Consider the following 23,646-nt stretch of genomic DNA (forward strand, 5'->3'; position numbering starts at 1 on the left):
GGGAGGGAGAGACTTGAGCTCCGGCCCCATTTGGAAGGAAACACAAAGATGAGAGCAGGAAAGATAAAATATTTGAGGAATATTGTTCGCCCATTTTAGGCCTTGAAGCATTGCCTTCCTCGGTCCAATCCAGTGCTGAAACTTGCCCGTTTCCTGCAGGGCTGTGTTCACACTGGCGCTTGCTGCTCCAGGCAAGCAGGGTCCTTGCATGACCACATGCTTGTGTACGTAGCTCTCCACAAGTTGGAATGCTCTCGCGCCCACCTGCCTGTGTCAACTCCTACTTACTCAGCCTTCTGGGCAGCTCAGGAGAACTTTGTGACCTGGGAGGCCTCCCACTGCATCCTTTGTTACAGAGGTAATCGCTTTGACCTGATGTTTTACTTCCTGGTAGGTTATAGCCTTTAGCATCTTTTAACTATAGGGCATAGTCCATTTGTCATTCCCTATTAGAATGTGAGATCTTTGAAGGCAGGGATTTTATCTCATTTGTTAAATTTTGTCTCTTGCCCCTGGCCCAGTGTCCAGCACAACATAATAGATACTCAATAAATGTTAATTGTGTCCTTTGAGATCCACTCACCCATCATTTTTATGTACAGCACCTATTATTATTTGCTCCTAAGTGAGTAAAACTGTAAATGATCTCCTGCCAACTGGAAGAACTGGTCATTTAACATGGATAATTTTTATCAAGCAGTAGTTAGATTTCAAGAAATTTTTTTAAAGTAAGATATTCGTATTTTCCTGGAGCTTACATTTTATGAGTTGACATGTGTGTGTGTGTGTACATGTGCATACATATGTGCATACAGCTTCATCGATTCTTGCAAGAAATGCATGCTGAGTGTTCAGTGTGCCTGGAGCCGTGCTGGGCCCTGCCCTTGAGCTCAGGATGCGTGTGCCAGGGCACCTACCTGCGTGTCAACACCAGCGTGTGATGGCGGGATCCAGAGACAAACTGAATGTTTCCGTAAGCAGACAGAAGGGGAGGAGCCTGACAAGAGGAGAAAACAATAGAAGTAAAGGTTAGAAGTCAAAAAATGAGCATGGACTTGACCAGGGGTGTGAGGAGACTGAGAAGATTAAAGTTTTACAGAGAGATTTCAGAGCCCTAAAAAGCTGCCAAGTACCTAAGTTTTACTTTGTGCTGTAGGAATCGGCCGGGAGAGACTGTGCAGCGAGGGATTGTCTGCAGCTGGGCCTGGCCAGCACTCTGCTGTGTGGAAAGCGCTGCTCAGGCCCGTGACGCAGGCAGGGACATTTTTTTAGATTTTCAGGAGCTTACGGTCCAGTGAGAAAAACAGAACGTGTCCGTACTGCGAGTACTGCATACCACAGTAACCGTGGGAATGGAGGGCACACAGCGGCTCCCTCTGGAGCCCTGGAAGATGTCGTGGAGGAGGAGCAGCAGTTCTGGGCTGGGGGTTGAGGCTGGAGGAGATGTGGGGCAGAAGGCGCATCGGCCATGCCTGCCAGGAGGTGAGCAGGCCGAGGATTTCCACTGGCAAGGGGAGCGACTAAGGGCCAAGTGAGCAAATGGAAAAGAAAAAAAAGCTTTGTCTCATTGCCCTGATTATAGCATTCTTATGTACCCTTAATCCAATAAGCCAACAGTGGGAGCGTTTGTGGGTCTGTTTCTTCCGTTACTTCTGCCAGTTCTCGCTCGTGGTACCTTATTTACCTGTGCCCTTAGTGACTGATTGATCGATTTGTTTATTTTGTTGGAAGCCACCTACATTCCTTAGAAAATCGTGAGAATTCCTAGAAGCCTGTGAGGAAGGTGCTTTGTGCAGAGGAGTTTGTTCTGCCAGGTATCTAAAGAAATTAGCAGCCTCGGACTGTTCTGCCCTGAATTCCAGGCCTGAGGGTGGTTCTGTGTTCCTGTTTGCCATCATCCTGGTGATGGCAATCTGAGCTGTAGATCTGCAAAAAGAAGAAACAAGGTCACTTGTAATCTCAGCTTCTCGGGACTGTTTTCCTCCTGCCCTCTGAATCTCAGCTGACCTCCCCCGTGTACCTGGGCCACCAACGTGTGGACAGTCTGACTCCCGGTTCCTCCTTCTGAGGGCCTCTCAGTGAGTCTCAGGGTTAAGAGAAAGGACCCGGTGATCACACTCCTCACCTTAGGCCAAGCTTGAGTTTTCCCTTCCGTCTCCTGTTTTTATGAGACCATGGAAACCAAAGCATTCTCTAGCTTCTGGGAAGTTCTCACAGGGTAATGCATCTTTAAGTGCTCTGTATTCCCACTTCTATTTAAATTTCCCCTTATAAATCCTTTCTTCTTGACAGTGTTTCAAGAAAATGGTTTCTGTGATTTTTTGTGCATCCTTTACTGTTTCCAGTGAAGGATCAAGACATCCAGCCAGTCCTATTGAGTGAAACAAGTTCTAAAATAGGATTTGTATTTTAGGGAACTGGCCACGCAGAGGATGTACTGGAGAGAAATGCTAGGAGGCGGTCATACTACAGATGACAAGTGGGGGGGGTCTGGACCCAGGCACTTGGGGTATATCCACAGGGAGGGTGGGGTCCTTTTAAGCATGTGTTCAAGGTGCTGCAGCATCCTGGTGGGTGTGCCTCCTGTGTGGTTGGAAAGATGTTTCTGGAACTCAGAAGACAGGCAGACTAAAGATACAGTCATCCACCTAGAGGGCGGTCAAAGCCAGGGGACAGGAGAGGCCCTGTGACACTCGGGGAGCAGCGGGGTGGGGGGGCTGCAGGCAGGCACTTGAGAAACACTCATGTCACAGACAGGGCAGGAGAAGTGAAGCCGGTGAGCAAAACTATGGGGGAGAAGTAGAAGAAGAAACAAAAGCAGAGGAGAACTAGGAGCATGAAGCGTTGTGAAGGTTAGCCCTGAGGAGGGAGGGTGTGCCCTCCAGGCAGCTGGAGGTCAAGCAGAGGCATCTGGCAGGGGCCAGTGGACCTGGGGCGTCAGTGACCATGAGGCCCCTTCTGGCCGGTTTGGGCACAAGGCAGGGTGGTAAGGTTCCAAGGGGAAAGCAGAAGAGGGGTGTGAGACGGTGGTGAGCGTGGAGACCGTGCCGGGGGGAAAGAGGAGACAGCGGCGCCTCAGCGGCCAAGGAAGGCCATCGAGGGCGTCTCAGGATGAGTATTTGTAAGAAGGCCGGGACAAGAGGAGGTGGTTTGAACATTGGAAATTCAAGGAAGCAAAAGCTTGCTCGTTGTCTGTGGGCCCTGGAGGAGGCTGGAAGGGATGGGGCCTGGACGCGGGTCAGGGCTTGGCCTGTGTCCCACGGGGTGCAGGCCAGGAGAGGGTGCTGAGTGGCCCAGGTGCGGTGACAGGTCTCCTAGACAGAACAGGAGTCAGGAGATGGGGAGGCTTTGGTGGCTTAAGGGAGCAACATTAATCACAGTGAATGTTTTCAGGAGTCAATTTTATACCAAAAGAAAAAAATTATCAGATAGCCCAAAGAGACAGAGTTGCCTAGATTTGTAGTTCTGCTAATAGGAAAAGTCAGGTGACGTCCCAAACGCCCTCTCCAGGTGCCCCACGGGGGCTTTGCTGGCCTCCACGTGTCCCCTTCCTCCTCTTCCACAGCAGGACTCACTTTCTGGAGTGGAACTGTGCATGTACCTACTTGGAAGAGACGATAAGTAGCTTGATCCACTGTTGTCGTCGGTAGATAGGGGAGTATTTCTTAACTGGTAGGCATTCTGAAGTGTTTTTTTAATTGAAGAGAAATGAATTTAGAGTATTAAGAAGGCGTCAGGGGGAAAGGTGAGTCCAGCTTTGGTGTCAGCCCGCGCAAGTAGGAAGACGAAGGAGAAACATGAGGCAAAGGCCATGTCCTTCCTCGACGGCTCACAGACCTGCCGAGGGGTGAGGAAGCGTCACTGCAGAGCTGTTCCAGAAGTTTATTAGACAACGTAGAAAAGGCCAAAGGTGTGAGGTAGGACATCAAACGGTGGAGAAGTGTATTTCAGTGAAACACTGCAGCCTGAAGCCAGCTCAGAGCTGAGCAAGGATCACTCCTGACCCTCTCTGTCCGCATCTCACCCCCCGAGAGCTGTGTCAGCACAGCCCCCAGGAAGGGCCCCCAGGCTTGCTGGGAAGTCCTGCTCTCTGGGGGAGCATGAAGCTGAGCTGGTGGGACCCCATGTGGTCGGTTAGCCCAGACTGCCAAATGGAGGGCCCGGGCAGGGAGCGGAGGCCTGGCAGAAATTCCTCAAGGACGCGTCTGCTCTGAGTCACAGCAGGACACCTTTCCAACATGTGGCTGCTAGTGATTCACGGCACACTCTCCTGTCTGCCAGTTTGCACAGGTTTTCCATTTTGGGGGAATTCTACAGCCTTTCCTAACAGTGGTTTAATGCGAGCATGTTTTATTCACAATTAGGCCTCACCCGTGAGTCTTTTGGTTCAGAGTGAAATTGGAGGAGTCAGCTTTCAACTAGACTCATTTGCCTGCATTGTGTGAGGAAGAGTGTGCTGCCGTCTGCGTGTGAAGGGAATGTGGGGACCATATGGCAGCAGTTTTCCTTCTTTCCCCATTGAAACCCAGAGTGTAAATGCGGGTGTGGAACTCACAGCAGGGCCTGGGAAGTACACTGACTTCCAGCCCCCTGGTGTGCCGCCCTCACAGCTGCAGCTGGGCTCTGAAGGAGCCAGGCCTGTGGGGAGGGGCAGTGGAGGGAGGGGTCCGACCGGCAGGCGGGTGTGCCTGCTGGGGCTGAGGGCTCCTGGCCCCTGCAGCTCTTTAAGTGTGGATTCCTTTTCTTTTGAAAAGGTAATCATTTTGAAAGCAAAAAATAAATTGGAAATACTTCCTGCCTCATGTTTGAAGGTCCAAATGATGCATGGTTTTCCCAAAAACAGTTATAACTGAGTGAAGATTGAAGCCTGTGGAAGGGGGCATGATGTGACGAAAATACTATTGGTTTTACTGAATAATCAAATTTAACTTAATTGTCTTCTCATGTCCAGGCTAGTGCCCTCTTACCACATCATGCTGCCAGCACTTCCCCAGGTACAGAGACGTAAGGACACCTCAGAGCCCTTCAGAGCAATGCAGTTAGAATCCACTTGGAAGGAAAAAATTAATAGCAAAATCAGATATATTTTAAATGGTACATTTGACGTATACTGTATTCTGACTCCCCTATACAAAAACCAAGTCATTCTTTGAGCTTTCTAAAAGCCATCGCTACGGTTAGACCATGTGCACACCAGAACCCCCCCCCCAGGCCTGCGCTCCGCCTCGCAGGGGCATCTCTGAGCACCCCTCGCAGTCCTGGGCCGGGAGGAAGCTCGGGGACAGAGCAGAGAAAGAGCCACACTAAAGGGAGCTTTGAATTCAGTAGGGATACTGTGGGATGGAGCAACACCAAAAAAATGTATTTAGACTCTGTCAATAATAGGTTCCACCACATTTTTTAGAAGTTCCAGACCAGTCTCAGAAAGCACACGATCCCAAGAACAAACAGAAAGGTTGGGTCTAAATCAGCCTAGATCTCTTGCTGACTTCGGCAGTCACCACTGTGGAGACTGCAAAGAAGCAATAACCTTTCTCCTCCTAAGAGTTTAGGGGTTAGATTTGGGGCAGTTTTTTGAAATTATTTTAATCCCCTTTTTTCACTAAGAACTCACATTTCAAACCCTCAACTTACGTACCAACCGTATCTGCCATCGATTCGGGAGCAGCAGGGACAGAAGTCCTTTAGGTAATGGGAGCCTGTGTGGTCTGTTGGGAGCAGATGCCGTTTCTGCCGCACTCGCTGGGCACATTGCAGCCCCGCCACACTGGGAGCTGTGACTGAAAATGAAGTCTGCGTTACAGGAGCACAGACTAAGGCTCTTAGGGATGAAGCGCCCTGCTCAGAAGAGACAGCAGGTGTGCCAGCCCCGTGCTGGCCTCGGGTCCTCATGCCCGCGTTTCTCCACAATGCTTCCCGGGACCCGGGGCCCTAAGCGAGCAGTGATGGTCTTCCTCACATCAGGGTGTTCCCTCAACTTAAAATTTTTCTCCCATTAAACAATGAATTTTATTTGAATCTTTTAGTGACTGCTACCACTTTTCTTCTCAATAGCAAGGGGAATGTGCAACTGTAAATATTAATTTAAACAACTGTCTTGCCTGAGCATTTCAGCCCCAGGCAAGTTTGTGCTATGGATTCAGAGACCGAGAAATGACAATGGAACGTTCTTGGGGTGAAAGGGTTTATACCCGGCTTTGTTCTCCCGGCAATAGGTCTGAGCTCTAGGATTATACCTGGCAGTCGCAGGTCTGTCACCCATCTCTGCCTCCCCCAGAGCACTGGGCCGAGCTCTTTATAAAGTGACTCAGTCAAGAGTAGCTCATTGTCTACAGGTGTGGAAGCATTGGCCTAGCAGTAGGCCTGTTACATCATCCAGTACTTCAGGTTCAGGAGAGGATCCTGGCCACAGGAACTGTTCTTTTCCCCACAACTCAGAAGCAGGCCTTCACAGACTTCTTTTTCACAGATGTGTGCTTGTATCTGTGGGTCTTGCAGGCACACGGGGTCGTTTCCTGTCAGAGTCACATGGTGTTCCTATGGTGGAATTAAACAGAAGAGTGTGCAAAACACCACAGCCTCCAAGGGCCCGAAAACCTGAGCAAGCTGTGAATACAAGCCACTTTGTAAGGCACAGCCAGGTTCCTTGAGGTCATGACTGATGAAAATGATTGAAAGCGTGTTTATAACTTATACCCTGCCTATATCCACGAAGGACTTAGGAGTTCTATCAACAAGAATTCATCCAAGCCAGTCTGACATTACCCTAAGTAAAAGAGGATAATACACTTTGGGAATTCTGTCAGCTGAATGCTATTTCCACACTGGTCACCATGGGAAGCACAGATATGCCAAACTGACGGAATGGTAACAAGGCAGGGAGAAAATGTGCTTTCTGTAGAATTCGGTCTGCTCATTGTAGTGGTCAGAGTGGTGACTGTCACGGCTGGCTGCAGCATCCTGCCTAGTGCCTGACAAACTGCAGGGCTTCAGGAATGGGCGCAACGCACAAAGGGAAGTACAGGCTATTTTCAGGGGTTAATTGAGAGAGAATATTAAGCAATAGGATGTCCTGTATGTTTATATTACTTACCTTTGGAAATTAGCTGATTCTTTTTCAGAGCAAGTGTTGGGAACAAGCTGTGGCTATTTAATCACTAAGGGTCCTTCGTCTGGGAAAATAGCTGATTAATTTCTCAGTAGAGTTGGAGAAGAGCTAATTGCAAAAGGATTACAACCCTGAAAACTGCTTTGTTCAGCTTATTGTTTCAGGTTTCCCTTTGGAGTATGGAAGATGTGTTTATCTGACATTATGAACACCACCATCCGCTTTGTTCCAGGAACCAAGAGACTGTGTGCTTGCCCAAGGAATTTCTCAGTTGTTTATATGGAAGGAAACGCTGCTCTGTTTTATTGGAGGGAGCCATGGCAGCTTCTTTCTTAAATAGGGAATGCAGAGAGCCATGCTTCCCCACACACGTCTGAGCAGAGAGTCCAGAAGCACCCTGCTGCACTCCCAGCGCCTGGCAGTTTTCAACCCCGGAGAGCAACATGGATGGCGGTTCCGATAGGGATGTGCCCTTTCCTTAGGAATCAGCGCTTCCCTTTGTGGTTTTGGCCTGTAACGTATGTCTTAAAACATTAGAAGGGAGTATTTGGAGTGTACCACAGACTGGGGAAAGTCTGAAAACGTAAAACAATCCTACTCTATCAGCCAAAATAAGAGCCAGAACATCAAGGAATAGAATAACCACAAATTAGGCAGCCTGGAGGTTTTGGGGTTTTTTTGTTTCTTTGTAAATGCATACCCTGCGGCAGGAGGACCGCATCTCTGTGAAATACATGCTTGGCAGTGACTGGGGGGTGTGCAACAGAGCAGTCTTTCCAAACAGCAGGAAGCTGTCTGGTCCCTTCTGATTTCCAGAAGGTGCTCCTTAAAAGGGCATAACTGACGGGTGATTGGCCAGTGAGCCACAGAGGAGGCTGAGTCAGTGACCTGCCGCAGCCAGCCTGGGTATGTGTGTGTGTGTGTGTGTGTGTGTGTGTGCGCGCGCGCGTGCGCGCGTGTGCATGTGTAGGAGGGGCAGTGGGCAGGGGTGGGGTGAGGGAAGGCTGCAAGCTTAGCAGAATGTTTGAACAAGACAAAGAGCAGCTCCAGCGACCAAATAAGGAAGTCAGTGCTGAAGGATTTCAGAATAGAAGTGTGTCAGAGCCTCGGGGAAAGTGAGCCTTAGCAGGGAAAAATGTCAGAGGGTTTTGTTTCACTTGCTTATACCAAATAGAAATTAGAATCTCTGGTCTGTAATGGGTGAGAAATACAAACTGCATCTTGCCCTTTCTATTGGCTTTTTGCAGACATGAGTATGAGAAGATGTTTAGAAACTCTTTGAGCAGCTGAAATAATAAGCTGATATTCCCTTGTAAAACATGGAAAAATGAAAGTCGTGCATTGGAAGTGCCGTGGCATCCCTTTTGCATGTGATTTATGAACCTTTAGCCAAAGATGATGAAAGTTCCCAGGGAGCCACAAAATATCTGGAATCCCATCTCCAGACATGCCCTGAATGCTGAGTTCTAACTGCGTCCTGTAAGAAAAAGCTTACCTCTTAACAAATTAGTGAAATGTCCATCAGTCATACTGTTTGATCTAAGTATATTTTACAGTCACTGAAGATGTTAATGGAGGCAAATTATTCAGACAAACTGTCTGTGCCTGTTTCTGATCTTCTCTATCTCATCTCCCCTACTCCCCAAAGTGACAAATAATATTAACTACTAGTAATAGGAATTAACAGTGATTTTATTGTGTCACTTGTATTGTCAGGTGGGAGGAAGAGGGCTGAGATTTGGAAGAAGAATTCAGGGTACTCCTGAACTTAGTTAGAAACACCTTTTTGTGCTGCAAAACCAACATAGAAAAGTTATTTATATTATCCAAGAAAGCGATTTATTTCAGTTTATGTTTACAGCTAGAAATAGATATGGGCCACTCATCCTGGGTCAGAAATTTAAAAATCTTCAGTAACTTTAAATTGATGGCAACTTTAAGGTAAGCAAGTGAATGAACCCCTGCTTCTTCTCCCATGCCAAACACACAATTGGACAGCCCACAGTTGAATCAGAAACTACCAGAACATGGCTTCATGGTAAATAGAATAGTTTGGGTACAGAGCTGATTGGGGGGCAGGACAGGGGACACTGTGGCATGCAAGGACCGCCCTCTGCATCCTGGGGGATCCAGGAGTACCCACCTCTCCCTCAAATTTAGATATAAACCCTATCTAATAAGCTACCTTTATCACCCTCTTCGGGAAGATCTCAGCCTTCTGAGAAAATACTTATCCTAACAAAAAATCGAATTTTTTTAAAACAGCAATTTAGTAATAAATGTCAAGTGTTATAAAAACAGCATTTGACCCCAAAATAATACTTTACAGTACTACCCTGAGGAAATAATTCAGAGGAGAAAAAGTGAATATGACTGATAATGTTCACGATGGCATTTTTCACAGTTTCCAAGGAGAGAGAGAACCTAGGAGCCAAAGAACACAGAATGCCCCTCCTTTGGTTCAGTTCCTAGAATATAAGCAGCTGCTAAAACTAGTGATGATTAAGACTGTGAAGGCAAAACATTGATGATACGTAATATGCGGATGCTAGAAACAAGCTTAAAAATCATGGACAGTGGTACAGCTGTGCTTTGGACAGGGAAAGAACATGGAGAAAATGGTGCTAGTCTATTATGAATGCAGATACACTGCTTGTTGCTTTTATTGTATGTTTTCATAATAGACATCTTCTTAATAAAGACATGGTGGAAAAGGTAAGAGGTACAGGAGGATAAGAAGGAACCGAGGCATCAGAGTTGACCTGCACAGCAGATGTAAGCCAAGTTTGCTTACGTGACGATTCGGTACCAGACTTTGTGATTTAGAGAACTGCTGTACTTGCTGACTTGGTGTGTTGATTACTTGCAAAATAACAAAGTTAGCTAGTTCTCTGAGAGGAAAACACAGTGTGACTGCAAAGGCCAGGGGGTGGCATTCCCTGGCATATGTGGCATAGCTCCAGCTAATGTCAGGTCAGCAGAGGCTGGTAGAGTCCGGCAGTGACACACTTGAAGGGGTGGAGGTGCATGTGTGCACACAGGGATCTCCCGTGCCCGTGCACCTGCTGACATACCCTGACACCGAGAGCTCGGGACTCTGGTCCCTGCCCAGAGCAGTTCACTTCCTCTCCAGCTCTGTAGATCTCTGAGCCACTGAAAGAATTATAGAGGCTTCCAAGTGTTTAGAAAGCACTTTGTGTAAATCAGCTCTTTAAATTCTTCTTCTTTTTTTAAATTTTAATTTAATTTTTATTTTTTGGATTCATTAATATACAATCACATGAGCATTATTGTGGTTACTAGACTCCCCCCAATATCAAGCCCCCACCACATACCCCATTACAGTCACTGTCCGTCAGCATAGTAAGATGCTATAGAGTCACTACTGTAAATAGAAATTATTCTATTTACAGGGAAAAGTTCATTGAGAATTAGGGACAATGCACAACTTATTTCCATACCCAGGTGTCAGAAGCAAAAAAGCAAAGAAGTAGGTTTATCTCTGTAGAATTTCCTGTGGTGATTTATAACGACCATATAACCATTATAGATGTGTAATCTCACCTGACCCCTGTATAGTGCCGACTTGAAAATTGAGACCCAGGACTCAATGGTAATTGTGCCAGATCTCACAGTGAATGAATAGGAAAGCCAACTCCTCTGCTGAGTGTGGTATTTAAGTCACAAATGCACGTTTTTCTCTCAAGGATCTACTTGTGATCCTTCTCTTCTTGCTCCCCTCCTGTGGTGACCTTAAATAGCTTTCCATCAGTCTAGTTTGGGTAGACCAAGAGTTTAAAAGAGTTTTCATCCATATTCTTGACTTAGTCAAGGTGATACCTTACCAGTTTTCTTCATCTAGAGACTTACATAGAATGTAACCTCCTTCATGGCACCACATGGCCGCATTTCTCAGTAACAACAGCAGAAATAGCTGAGCTTATAGGCAGCAGTGCCATGTGCCCTGTACCAAATGACTGATGCTGAGTCACCCTGTCCTCGCAGCAACCCCAAGACGTGGACGGGATTACTGTTTCTATTCCACAGAGGAGGAAACTGAGGCACAGAGAGGCTGAGTAAGTTGCCTAGAAACTTATACCTAGCAAAGTTGAGATTCAGCCCCAAATCATGAGCTCTTCATATGAATTGTATTACTTCAGTAGGTGTCCAGATGTAGCCTTTGAGGATACACTTTAAGTGTCACAAGTAGATGGTAATTCTCTTGAAAATGTCCATACCTGTAGGAAAGAACTTCCACTTCAACTGAGAAAATAAAACGATGGGCTTCAAGAAGCCAAGTGTCCAAGTGATAATTTTCAGTCTGAATATGAGAATGACAATTACAGAAACAGCTCCAAAATGACTTGCATAAATAGAAATTGGGGAGCAGATATATGCATTTTGAAATATTATATATAAAATCAATGTAGGAATCTAATGATATTATTCTTATACATTAAGTGACGCTCTCAGTTAAAATCTTCAAGTAATGAAAATCTCTGTTTTTTCTCGGGCCGTGGGTCCTGCCACTACAATAGGGAAAACGATTCAGCAGATCAGTCATTCTGCTTGTCCACAGCATCCAGCCTGGGAACACAGCTGACAGAAAGCTATAGCCTTGACAGTCAATGCCGTGACTTACAGGATGGGGCTGGGGTCCAGGCGGGGCGGGTTCAGCCTCTCTGTGACGTTCTCAGGTCTTCAACTGTCTGGAGCATTTGTGGAATCTACATAGCAAGGGATAATTAGAAGCAATTGCCTTCACTCATTCTATCCCCCTTCCCAAACTGATAGAACATGGACCAGATTGTTTCATCCCAAATTCAATTTACTTGTTTGAAGCTGTATGTCTATGAGCCAAAGAGGGCTAAAGGCAAAGCTAGAGATAGAAGTCTGACGGCAGTTCCTTGGCCAGACATCTGTTGGTGAATTTATGACATATTTACTCTCCACCCCTCTCAACTTACCTGAAAGCTCTGAGATACTAAGGGTTTTCTGTTATTTATCCCTGTGAGGAAAATACTTTGTATCTCTGGAAATGTATGAGTATATGCATATTTGTGTATGGATTATACATCTACATGGGTTATGTATTTTACATATATATTTTTGTTCGGTATCATTAATCTACAATTACATGAGCAACTATTACATATATTATTAAACATATACAAAGATAGAGAAGGATAAGATGAATGTAAATATAAAGAGAGGTTTCTAGTATTTTTTCGCTCTTCTCTATGGATTATCATTGAAGACCACTGTTTTGTGAAAATACTTGACACCCATTTGAAGAGTTGCCGCAGAAATTCTACAACCAGGTCAGGATGGGTTGGCCTTTGGCTTGATCCCAGAACCCTTAGCAGAAGAGGGCTTAGCCAGCACGCATCTCCAGTGAACACGTGAGGAGACCATGTGTTTAAGGGACTTTTGCCTAAATAGTCATTGTTGAAGTCCGGTATGCTTGAGATTTGCTGAGAGTAGATCTTAAGGGTTCACACCACACTCAGGCGTGTACACACACACAAATAGTAACTGGCATGAGGTGATGGATATATTAATCAGCTTGCTTGATTGTGGTATCATCACACAGGTATCTTGTGTTGAACACCACATTGTATACTTTAAGTATAAACAATTTTAAGTTTATTAATCATACTTCAATAAAGTTAGAGAAAAATAAACTCAGTTTAAAACAATAAAGTCTGAACAGGCATGTGGTAACGATGAGCCAAGCTCCATACCTGTCATACCGAACAGCAGGGTTTTGGTTAGCACAGTGCTCTTTTGTCACCGTGAACATGTGAACCTGAAAGTGGAGCATTTTGTAGATGAGGTTGAATGGCCCAGCGTCAGGAGAAGCTCCGGGAGGGGTGGCATGCTGCAAAGGGGTCACCCGGGCAGGTAGGTCTCAGGAGCCGTGTGTCCACGTCCCCCACAGTGAGCTTCAACCTGACACTAACTCATTCTTCGGGTGCCTCTAAGAGCTTCGGGGATTTTGTTAAGCCCTGTGAGGGTATCCAGACGAATGAACCATTGTGCTTCCCCTACACTCCAGGAACTCATTCTCCGTGGGCACTTTTATTTTCCCAAATGTGCAGTTTGTTCACAAGGGAGTTATGAGTAATTAACTCGTAAAAGAAACATCCAAATGCATGATCAACTGCAGAGCACCTGTTGTTAACCCCTGATCTTGTCTCCTCGCCTAAATTATACAGAGCTTGAGAATACGGGGCTGTTTTGTCCTTTTAAAAGCTTGAGACATGTACTGACTTAGGTTCACACAGAATACAACATGAACAGAGATGGGGAGAGCTTGCCTTCGTACCTGATAAAAGGAAGGTGCCAAGGGCTCAGACAGACATGAGCCCCCCAAGGTGAGGGCTGCATCATGACTCATGGACTCTAGGTACATCTGCCTCGTGCATCCCTTTCTCCATTAAAAAAAACTTCAGAATTATGTTTTATAACTGCACTGGTATAAAGATGAATATAATCCAGTCTTCATTCTTTATTATATATCATCATCATAATATATCATCATTTAGAGTCATATTAATTTTCCTTTTGAGTTTAAAAGTAATTAAAAATAATTTTTGTGGGCTACCAGAAGTCTTGTGGTCACTAGCGGGTGTCCACTCTGTGCCTGCTGAGCCAAGTGGCGCTGCCCGAGCTGACACACAACGGCCCTTCCCGAACCCCCTGGCCTCACCTGCCTCAGCCCTCTCTGTGATGGCAAGCACTGCTGGCTGCTAACTTCTGTCTTCTGTTTTTCCTGATGCTTCTCTGAGAAGGGGGTGGCTCAGGGGTGAGCATCCCTTTCTCTGTAGGGAACACCACTTGGCCTGGAAAAGCCAAGGTTGCTGTTGCCGTCTTTCCACCATAGCATGATGACCACGAGGCAGGTGGCCGATTCCAAAATTAATTCCTCTGTGACGCCAGAAGACTGTGCCTTTGTTCTCTAAAATGGAGTCAACTTGGGAAGCTAACCTTTATCAGACCGGTTTACCCATTGCCGGGGCACAAGGTGTTGTTAAGTGTCAGGCAGAGGGCAAACAGGTAAGGGTACGATGACACCAAAGTCGTGGCAGGCTTCGGCCTGGCCGCCCGCTAATGAAGGTGGCATCTGCCCTGTTACCACCTAGAAGAGAGTGAACTAAATGCAGCAGCGGGCAAGCGTGTTTGTACCCGCTGCCAGTACATTAGTCAAGGGAGGCTTTCTAAAAATTTGAGAGAATGGTTTGCAGAGGCTCTGGTTTTACAGAGGCAGGACTGAATCTGGGCTTCATGGCTACTGTCTGTCTTTGTTTCTTGCATTGAAAACTTTACTTTCTGAACCTGACTTTGTCAACTTTGCTCAGAGATTGCATTTTTAAAACTGGTACTCTAGCATCCAATTCCCTCAGCACCATCTTCTTTCTGAACTCCGTTCACATGCCACAGGTCATTAAAATCCATCCCATATTATGAAAGATGTGGCCACTTGAAAACATTTATAGATCACTAGTTTCTTTGAATATAGCAGATTGAACCAGAGTTTAATTTGAAGAGTCTCTTGCTATCAACCCCTCACAGGACCAGTCACTTTACAAGCAGTCCACTCTTTCTAAGGTTAATAAACACAGGTAGACAGATATGACGTACTCATGTAGGAATAATAATCGCAATTGTTTGGAGCAATGGGAAGATTTTTTTTTTTAATTCAGGGGCCATGCTAATCTTCTCTGTATTGTTCCAATTTTGCTATATGTGCTGCTGAAATGAGCACATGGGGAAGATTTTTTAGATCTAATGGAATCTTAGGTGAAAATCTTGTTTTTCTTTCTTGAAATCTAGTATTTTACCATATCAGTGGTGACACAGCGTAACTCACTTAATGGACCCATAACAGGCGGTATCAGCGTTATTAAGCCCAATGTTTTAAGTGTCAAGCATACAAACTATATATCAGATAAATTGATTTCTTTGATTAGTAATGTTACCAAATACTTCCTTTATGGGTCCTAGGATCTCCATTCAGGGAATTTTCCAGTATAAAATGCATCCATTAAATTTCTATTTTTAAAGAAAATTTAATCAAAATGTCTTGCTTCCCCTGCTGCTCCCTTCTCATTCCCTTTCCACACCAGAGTCTGGGCTTGTGCATTTCACCATAAGGACATATGCGTAAGGTGATTCTCTTAGTAGCTGAGCATCTATACTCAGCACTCAAGCAAATCTCTGAGTTTCCCTAATGAGGAACATCAAGTACGTCAGGGAATATAATCCCATTAATTTGAACCAGAGATCAGTTTATTAATTCAAGGGAATGAATGCTTAGGTTTAGGAGGAGGGATCTGGAAGAGGGCAGGTGTCAGGCTAAGGGACAGCAGGCCTGCCCCTCTGCGTCCTGTCAGCCTGGTCCCTGTCTGTGTGCTGCTTGGTCGTTCCCCCATTTGCATAGAAGCTGTCATCCTGAAAAGCAGCCCCGTCATGGCTCAAACACCCGGGGGGTCTGACCCCCTAAATGTGGGGGCGGCTGTAGAATGATGCCAGTTCTGTGGGTTTCCAAAGTGCCCTTCCTCAGGCGTCTGTATGAGGTGCGGCTGTGGCCCTGATACCCTGTCAGGAGTGGTAGTGGTAAGAGAGCTGGCTGGGCAGGTACCTGTTGTCTCTCCCGTGACTTCATGAATTGCTATTAGGATTCATATAATGTAAAAATGTGTAACCCCAAACCGATGACATCATATTTGTCTATTACCAGCCAGTATATCTATTAGACACAGATTAAGGATATTTCTCATGCAAGATAAAGTTAAACTAACCAGTGAACTGATAACAGTATTTCACCATTTAGTCAGGAGAGTCACATAAAAAGGCAAATTCCTGCTTTTAACTCTGCCTGTTTGGTAATCCACGTGGAATCTGTGGATGATTCTGTCAGAGCCAGCATAACTCATCTGACTTGGTAAAGGACACTCAGGAATGAGTCAGATTCTTCTGTGGATGTAGCAGGACATGTTTAGAAGATCATTTAATATTTAAGGTGAAAAGACATTGCACACAATAAAACTTTGCAATAATAAATGAGTTGTTTACTAATGGAGATCTTAGTGTTGTGAGATTGTTAATGAGCTTTCCATAAATATTTTTCCAAATTTATATTCTCTGGAGCTGACAGTTTATGTCATTGCTCCTTCACTTACCAGCTCTGTGTCCTTGCATGAGCCACCTCCCCTCTCTGTGCCCACTTTCTCCCTCCATGAAGGAGGCAAGATAGTAACAGCCATTTCCCTGGTGCGGTGTGTAGTCAGATACAAAGAATAATGCACGTGAAGCAATCAGCACGGTACCAGCAAAAGTAAAGTTCAGATGCTTATTTCCTACTCTGATCCTAATGAAATACTGTATTTTGAACGAAAAGTTCCTGAGGCACTGAATGCACACGTGAAAGGGGAAGGAGGCCAGCCGTCACCTGCTATGGGGCAAATGCCGTGTTGGAGGCTGCACAGCCATGCAAAGGAAAGGCCTTTGCCTCCAGTTCACAGATGAGAAAACAGAACCTGCAGGTTTAAGGTCACGGAAACAGCCTCAGACTGACCCAGCCTGTCCATCTTCAAAGTCGTGGTCTTTTCTGGACACCTTCCACTAGATGGTCCCCTCAGGCCCCGCTCCTGGGATTCTGTGACTCTGCGGTGGTTTTGGAGGTTCAAGGCTTGCTTTGTTCTTACCAGCTCAGTCTTCTGTTTACAATTCTCGAGCTTTCTTTACATTCCGCAAGGGCAGACCTTCAGGCTGTCCTGTTCCCTCATGCTGTATTTATGTCCTCTGGGTCCCAGTCACTTTGCCCAAGTACAAACAGCCTCATTTCTTTTCCCTGTCCTTTCTCCCCACTCTTAATAAAAAGTTATGTACAGACCAAAGAGCCAGGTAGTTATCTTGGCCGATGAAACATATTTATTTGTTTTTATGATCAAAGAATGAATAGTCCTTGGAGGTCTGCCCTGTACCTCCCCCCCAGTAGCCTGTATTTATGATGGCATAATGCACAGGACTTAGCTGCTTGGAAAGACATACATTTATTTTTATGGTTTCTCACTTTTATTAAAGTAATTTGGTAGTTGTTGACATGGAAACAAATATTCCATATAAAATGCTACAATTTATCACAAAGAGTCCAAAATCAAAATGGTCCAAGATTTTCTAAAGGTGCTCCTTTAAAAAAATGATAGAACAAGAGCTGATCTTAAGCATTCTACTCTCAAAAATACTTGCCCCAAAATAATGTTAGTTGAAACTAATATCAGTAATTGCTCTGCTATTTTCCCAGTCTTGTTCTCATTTGCTGAATGTGGCTGGGAACACTTGCAAAAGTAAGGTCTATAGTAGAAGAAATGGACCATTCAGCCAAGATTTTGTACCTTTTAAAAATACAGCAAAAGCTAAATCAACAAGTTTTTTGAAATAGTATCAAAGCACCAGAAATAAATGGAAAGTGATCCTTATGCTGAACTGACATCAGAATATCTGTTATGTGCACCATCAGTCATTCCAAGGAGACACAGCAAACGCCTCCACAGAAAACGGGCCAACCAGGAGTCAGGACTCTTCTGAAAAATCCAGTTTTGGGTCGTTTTCAGTAAAATATTATTTTAAGCAAAATGCCTGAAGATATACTAACTTTCTTTGACTGCTACATGTAAATAGGAGGAATGAAAATACAGATTTTGGCTTTAATTCATGTGATAGAAAAACATAGTTGGGCAATGTAGACTTGCGATAATTTTTCTAAAGGACCTTTGGTGAGAAGGCATGTATGTGATTCACTAACACTACCCATCTTATCAGATACAGTGACACTGAGCACTTTTGAGGTAGGTGCTATGCAGTACCGGCCCGCAGTGACAGCTCTGTCTATGGTTTTGTCTTTCGTCTCACTGCTAAGATCCTGTCTGTTCAGTGACACTATTTGGTTTTAGTTTACCTTCGTTGTTCTTTTAGTTCTGAGCCATGCCTGTTTCACTCTGTTCATCTGTGAAAGAGGATATGGAAACAAGAAGAAAGGAGTGAGTGCAGGACTGCCTTATCCATAGCTCCTCCTCAAACAACTAGACAGTTGAGCAAAGTACTTCATCTCAAATTTAGATTGCACGTTTGAAGCCATAGCCAAAGCACACTAAAGGGAGGGCTAGAAGCCAAGGCTCTAAGCCCTGAGGGCCACACCCTTCTGCAGAGGCCAGAGGGAATCCCGGGAGCACAGCCCCCAGTGAAGGGCAAAGGGGAGTGTGTATTTGTTCTCCACCCCTTTCATCTTTCCTTAAAACCGTAGGGCTCTTAAGTTTTAGCTAAGGGAAAATGAAGAAAAAGTTAACCTAAGAGAAGGTTGCTGATCAGGATCTTCAATGTGCACACGAGGGTAGAGTGTTCTTTCTCAAGCTTGACAGAAATGCCTGTCCGTGCTTCTGCTGATAACAGTTTTTATAATTCTGGGCCTTGCCAAAATGATAGCTGTGTCCAGGCCTCCCACACATCATGCATAAAAACTTTAAAAGTTGGAAGCATTAAAATATTCAGTGTTCGGTACCAGTTCTTTAAGTCCTCCTGGACTGAGAAATGAAGGCTGGTCCATGAACGCTGCCTGTGGGCTCCTGTGCTAGGAATGCGGCAGAGATGGCAGATCTAATGGCTCATCCTTCTTTTGCTGTCTCGCTTTAAGACACCAGTGACGTTTTCTTGAAGTTCATCAACCCTCCCTGTCCCTCCCACCCTGCACACCCTCCCTGGGCAGGTAAACACTGAAGTGGAAGTAACTTAGGCGTATCTGTTTTATTCTGTGTGTGCTTCTTGAAAATGAGCTCCTTAATCATAAAATGACAGAATTGTAACTTCAAAATTCATCAAATTAATCCCATTATTGTGGAAATAATAAAGAAGGCTTGGGTTGGCAGTTAACGGCACAGACCACTGGGTCACAGCTCGCATCCGGAACCCCCAGCAAGAAGCCTGGTGTCCCGAGCGAGCCCTTGCTGCCCTAATGGTCACTGGGCACGGGAATGGGCCAACAAGAAGCAAAGAAAGGCAAAGTCAGACCAGGAAATACTGATTTTTTTTTTTTTTTTTTTTTTTACCAATCACCCTCTCAAAAACAGAAAAGATGATAATGCTTGTATTACGCCTAGAAAGATGACTACAGTATATTTTAGGTTAAAAAAGCTAGGTTACAGAATCACTTGTAAATGATGATCTGATCTGTGTTTTGTGTTTACACGTACACAGGTCTAGAAGAGAAGACTAGGCTGTTAACAGTGTAGCTACAGAAAATATCCCCTTTTGGTTCATTTGAGTATTTTATAGACATTTTACATTTAAAAATAAAAAATATTTCAGAGTGCCACAGGGCTGTGAACCTAGGAACCTCATTGCTTAATAATGAAGGTAGGGATAAAATTACTAGACCGTTTAAACACATGGTCCTCTGGCTATTCCCATCTAGTTGGCATTTTTTGGCATTTAGTTGGTGACCGGTTTACAGAAAGGGCCTGGCACAGGAAATGTCAGGTACTAACATGCATTCATTCGTGTTAACTGACAGTTTATCGTGTGTAAAAGGGACTTGGTCTCAGTGGCCAAGGAGCCTGCATCGGTAGGAGAAACAGGCGAGAAGTGACTGCGGGGCGGGGGCGCGGCGGGCAGGGGGGTAGTGGGGGCGGCGTGGGGTAGGGCGGAGGCGCAGGGGTTAGGGGGCGCGACGGGCAGGGGGGAGGGGGCGCAGCGTGGGGTGGGGCGGGGGCGCAAGGGGTCGGGGACGCGACGGGCAGGGCGTAGGGGGCTCAGCGTTGGTGAGGGCGCAGGGGGTGGAGAGCGCGGCGGGCGAGGGCGAGGGGGAGGGGAGCGGGAGGACCGCGGGGGAACCGGGGCGGGTGATGGGGGGCGCGTCGCGGGGGGCGGGGCCGGGCCCGCGGGACTCTTACTTTGAAGGGCGCGGGCCGGTATTTAGGCCGCCGCCCGCCGCCCGGAGCACACAGCGTGCAGCGCTCGGAGTCGGCCCCGCGTCGCGGAGCGAGGTAGGCGCGGCGCCCTGGGGAGGGCCGGGGGCCCGGGGGCCTGCTCGGGATCCCGCGCGGCCCGGGTGCCCCGATCCGGCACGCGGTGCGGGTGTGCGGCGGCGGGGAGGTGGGTCCGCCCGCCCGGCCTGCGCCCTCGGCGCTGCGACCCCTTCCCTGGGCCCCCGGCGGGCCGGGCAGGCGCCCGGGACCCCGTCCGAGAGCGGGGGCGGGGGTAGCGGGCTGCGGTTGGGACTCGGCCACGCGCGCCGGAGGGAGGCCCGGAGAGGCGGCCGCGGGCTGAGACGAGCGCTCGGACGGCAGCTCCGGGGCCCCGCGCTCGGGAAGCTCCGCTCCCGCCTCCCGCCCGCGCCCAGCTCCCGGCCCAGCAGGCGCGCCCGGCGTTGAGGCCACGGTCTGGCTTGTGCCCTGAAGGCTCCCGTCGGACCGTCTCCGTAGCTGCCGCTGAGGACTGGCTATTGTCCAGGGCGTTGGATTGGGGTGCCTGTGGAGCTCAGGGTTCCGAGGCAACAGCTTTTCTTACTAGCTTTTAACGTCCCCGAGGAAAGGGGGTGTCCTTTTCCTCTGGATGTGGCGGACTTTGATTCAGGGGTAAGAGGTTTGCGTGCATTTTGTTCTCCTAGTCTGTTAATAGTGATGTAGGCGGAGAGTAGGAGGTGCAAGGGCTCAGAGTGGTTGTTAGACCCTAAGGGCGAGAACAGTTAAGCGGCAAGTACGTCCTTGAACAACAAATGTATGGCAAATAGGTACAAACTATATAATCAATAGATTTTTTTCAACTGATTCCTAAGCTTTATTTTTTATTTATTTTACATGAAATAGAATGTATTTGATATTCATTCTACTTTTTTGTCTTTAGAATCAGGAGTGGGTGGGTTGCCCAGTGCCCACACCACATCCTTTAATAAGAAACTAGGTACTACAAAACATGCCAACATCCCAGCCATCTCTGTGACTGTGTGAGACCGTGATGCTCTGAGTGAAGAGGATGGGTAGGTGGTTTGTAACGTAGCTTTACATTTTTGTGACTGTTGGAACCATAAATCATAAAATTCTGACAGCTGGTATGGTCCAGCTACTTGCTTTAAGTGGTGTAATGACCAAATGACCACTCTGGCCCCGGTAAGGGCCTTGACCTAGCAAAGGATACATAGGTTACTAGTTATAGCAGCCCTGGTGTGCTTCAGCCTGTCTTGTGGGATCTAGTTTTGAGTTGACCTTTAATATCTTTATTTATGATAACAGAATAAAAATTGAATATGTCACTTACTACACTGCCTTGTGGCTGATCTTTAAAGTTTTGCTGTCTTCTCTGTGGAAGAGCTGTAGTGTTTGTACTACTTTTCAGAATAGTTGGTTTTTTTCAGCAAGATACTCTTTTTTCGGTAGGCTAGAGTAAACCTTGTACTCTAATTGAAACAGCTATATATTACAGAAATCTAAAGCATTTCCTGGAAATTATCAAAGAGTCCATATGCAAGGTAATAAACTCATTATTTCAAGAGGAAGTTATTAATCTGTTCAAACAGTTGATGATTCCCCACCCTCCATGTTAGACATTGTGTTCCCTTTTGTGTATATTTCCACATAAATAATTTCATACCAAAATATATCCTACTTTTTCATCATTTATTTCAGAAGACATAAACAGAGTAATCAAAAGTTCGCTATACTTCTAAAATTGTCTACTATTCAATATCTTCAAGTAAATGGGAAGAAAGGGTAGACATTAAATAAACACTTTAATGATTAAGGTAAATTTAAAGAGCTCTAAACCCTTCTTTGAAAGTGTTCCCATATAATACATTATATGTATTAGCTCATTCTGATGATATTCTTTTGAGACACACAACAAAAAATGGAACTCTACTGGATTTGAAAGAAAGGTATAGGAAAGACAAGGATTTTGTACAGGATCATAGAGATAAACGGAGGCACTCAGCTCTTCCTGGTTCTGTGTCCCAAGGTTTTGGCTCTAGAAAATCCCTGGGGGATTGCACTCACTCAAGGGACTTCTTTCATTTTCCCCAGGGAAGCTCTGTGTCCGATTTTGCTGAAAGATAAAGAATTAGAGATTGTAGATAAGGAAGGTTCCAGCCAAGCAGATTTTGTTGCAGTAAAGCCATAGCCTATTCCTGTAGGCAAGGCATGGGGGTATGTGGAGTAGAACTTCCCAGGATGGCAGGGAGTCAGAGCACCATGTGAACTCATGGCGGGTACAGCTTTCTGTCCAACCCCGCCTGCTGCTAAAGGCACAGCTTTCTCCCTGAGCAGTAGATCTAACTGCCTCTCTGGTGCATGCTTTAGGGTTAACTCTGCCTGGTGACATAAGCCATTCCAGTTAGGTGAGCCTCCCTTCCCTGTGTGCTTCAGATGATGACCACAGGGACACACACTGGGCATGTGGGGTGGTTAGTGTCAGACATGAGTCTCCCACTGAATGTGCCTGGGCTCGGTTGCCGCATTTTCCCCACTGTGGCAAGCGAGGGTGGTGATTTACATTTTGGCATGAACTTCTGGAAGGCTAACAGCTTATTTGGTGGACAAGATTTCCTCCCGAGGAAGAAGCTGCCGTTTGCAGACAAGGTGTGCCAGCCTGAAGAAATGAGCGACTAACCATTCTTTGGTTTCTACTGGCAGAACTTTACTTTTTTTTTCCATAAAGAAGTGTTAAAAATAGGTTCATAAGAAGACAGGAAACACACAAAACCAAAAGAAGAGACTCCAAGGCTCGACCGAGAGGGAGAGAAGTGTGTTGGCGGCTGTCACCAGCCAGGCCCAGCCGGGCCGCTGCATTCTCAGCACGCTGAGTTCGGGCAGGGCTCTCTGCGGGAGGCCCGCCACACCTGGCAATACAGAGCGGGGATCAGGCCCCCCAGATAGGAGGGAAGCGCCCCGGACCACCATACGTGAGACTCTCGAGTTTGATCCCACCCTCTGTGGCATCTGTGACACCTGTGTGAAGTCGTCAGCCCTGCTGAGGACTAGCAGCCCTCAGCTTCTGGGTGGGTTGGATTAGGGATGTGGTTTCTAAGTTGGCTACTGGGAAGTCTGATCAGGCAGATGTTGTGACTGGAACCACGTCACACTTCATGGGCAGGTTCCCAGGCCAGCCAGAAATCATAGCTGAAGTATTCTGCGTTATTAATAGTGCCATAGAACCAAGCCACTGTTTATAACATGGTTTTTGTGGGAAAATGCACTCAAAACTCCAGCTGGATTTTAAGGTTTTTAAGCCCAACAGCAATGGCAGAGTGGACCCCGCCTTCTCTTTTTCACTGAAACCCTGGAAGAAAACTGAAGGTATGGAAAGATGCACTTCCAGACCCTACCCCGGAGCATAGAGCTGTGGCGAGGGGTTCCCGGCAGTGACTGGCTTTGTGGTGGCGGAGGGGAAAGGGACGGGAGAAGGCCACAGCATCCGGGCGGGAGTGAGGCCCAGCTGTCGGCGGCTCCAAGGCCTGTCTGCATGGCCGGTGCGTGGAACAGCCTGGC

General features: G+C 46.4%; 1 protein-coding gene and 1 pseudogene across 8 annotated transcripts in view; one reads left to right on the forward strand and one right to left on the reverse strand.

Annotated features, from left to right (window-relative positions):
* The window catches only part of PALLD (palladin, cytoskeletal associated protein), a 315,678-nt gene that overhangs the window by 224,077 nt on the left and 67,955 nt on the right, over nucleotides 1–23,646 (forward strand). Inside the window, exon 1 of one of the 8 annotated variants that reach the window (XM_057501362.1) lies at nucleotides 20,099–20,151. The exons of the other annotated variants lie outside the window; for them this stretch is intronic. The gene's annotated coding sequence lies outside the window, so the exon portion shown is untranslated. Of the gene's footprint in view, nucleotides 1–20,098; nucleotides 20,152–23,646 lie in introns of those variants that run through there. 8 annotated transcript variants of the gene reach the window in all.
* LOC118915304 (U6 spliceosomal RNA) lies at nucleotides 14,784–14,876 on the reverse strand (annotated as a pseudogene).

This window comes from Manis pentadactyla, chromosome 1 (genome assembly GCF_030020395.1).
Source record: "Manis pentadactyla isolate mManPen7 chromosome 1, mManPen7.hap1, whole genome shotgun sequence".
Classification (NCBI taxonomy): domain Eukaryota; kingdom Metazoa; phylum Chordata; class Mammalia; order Pholidota; family Manidae; genus Manis; species Manis pentadactyla.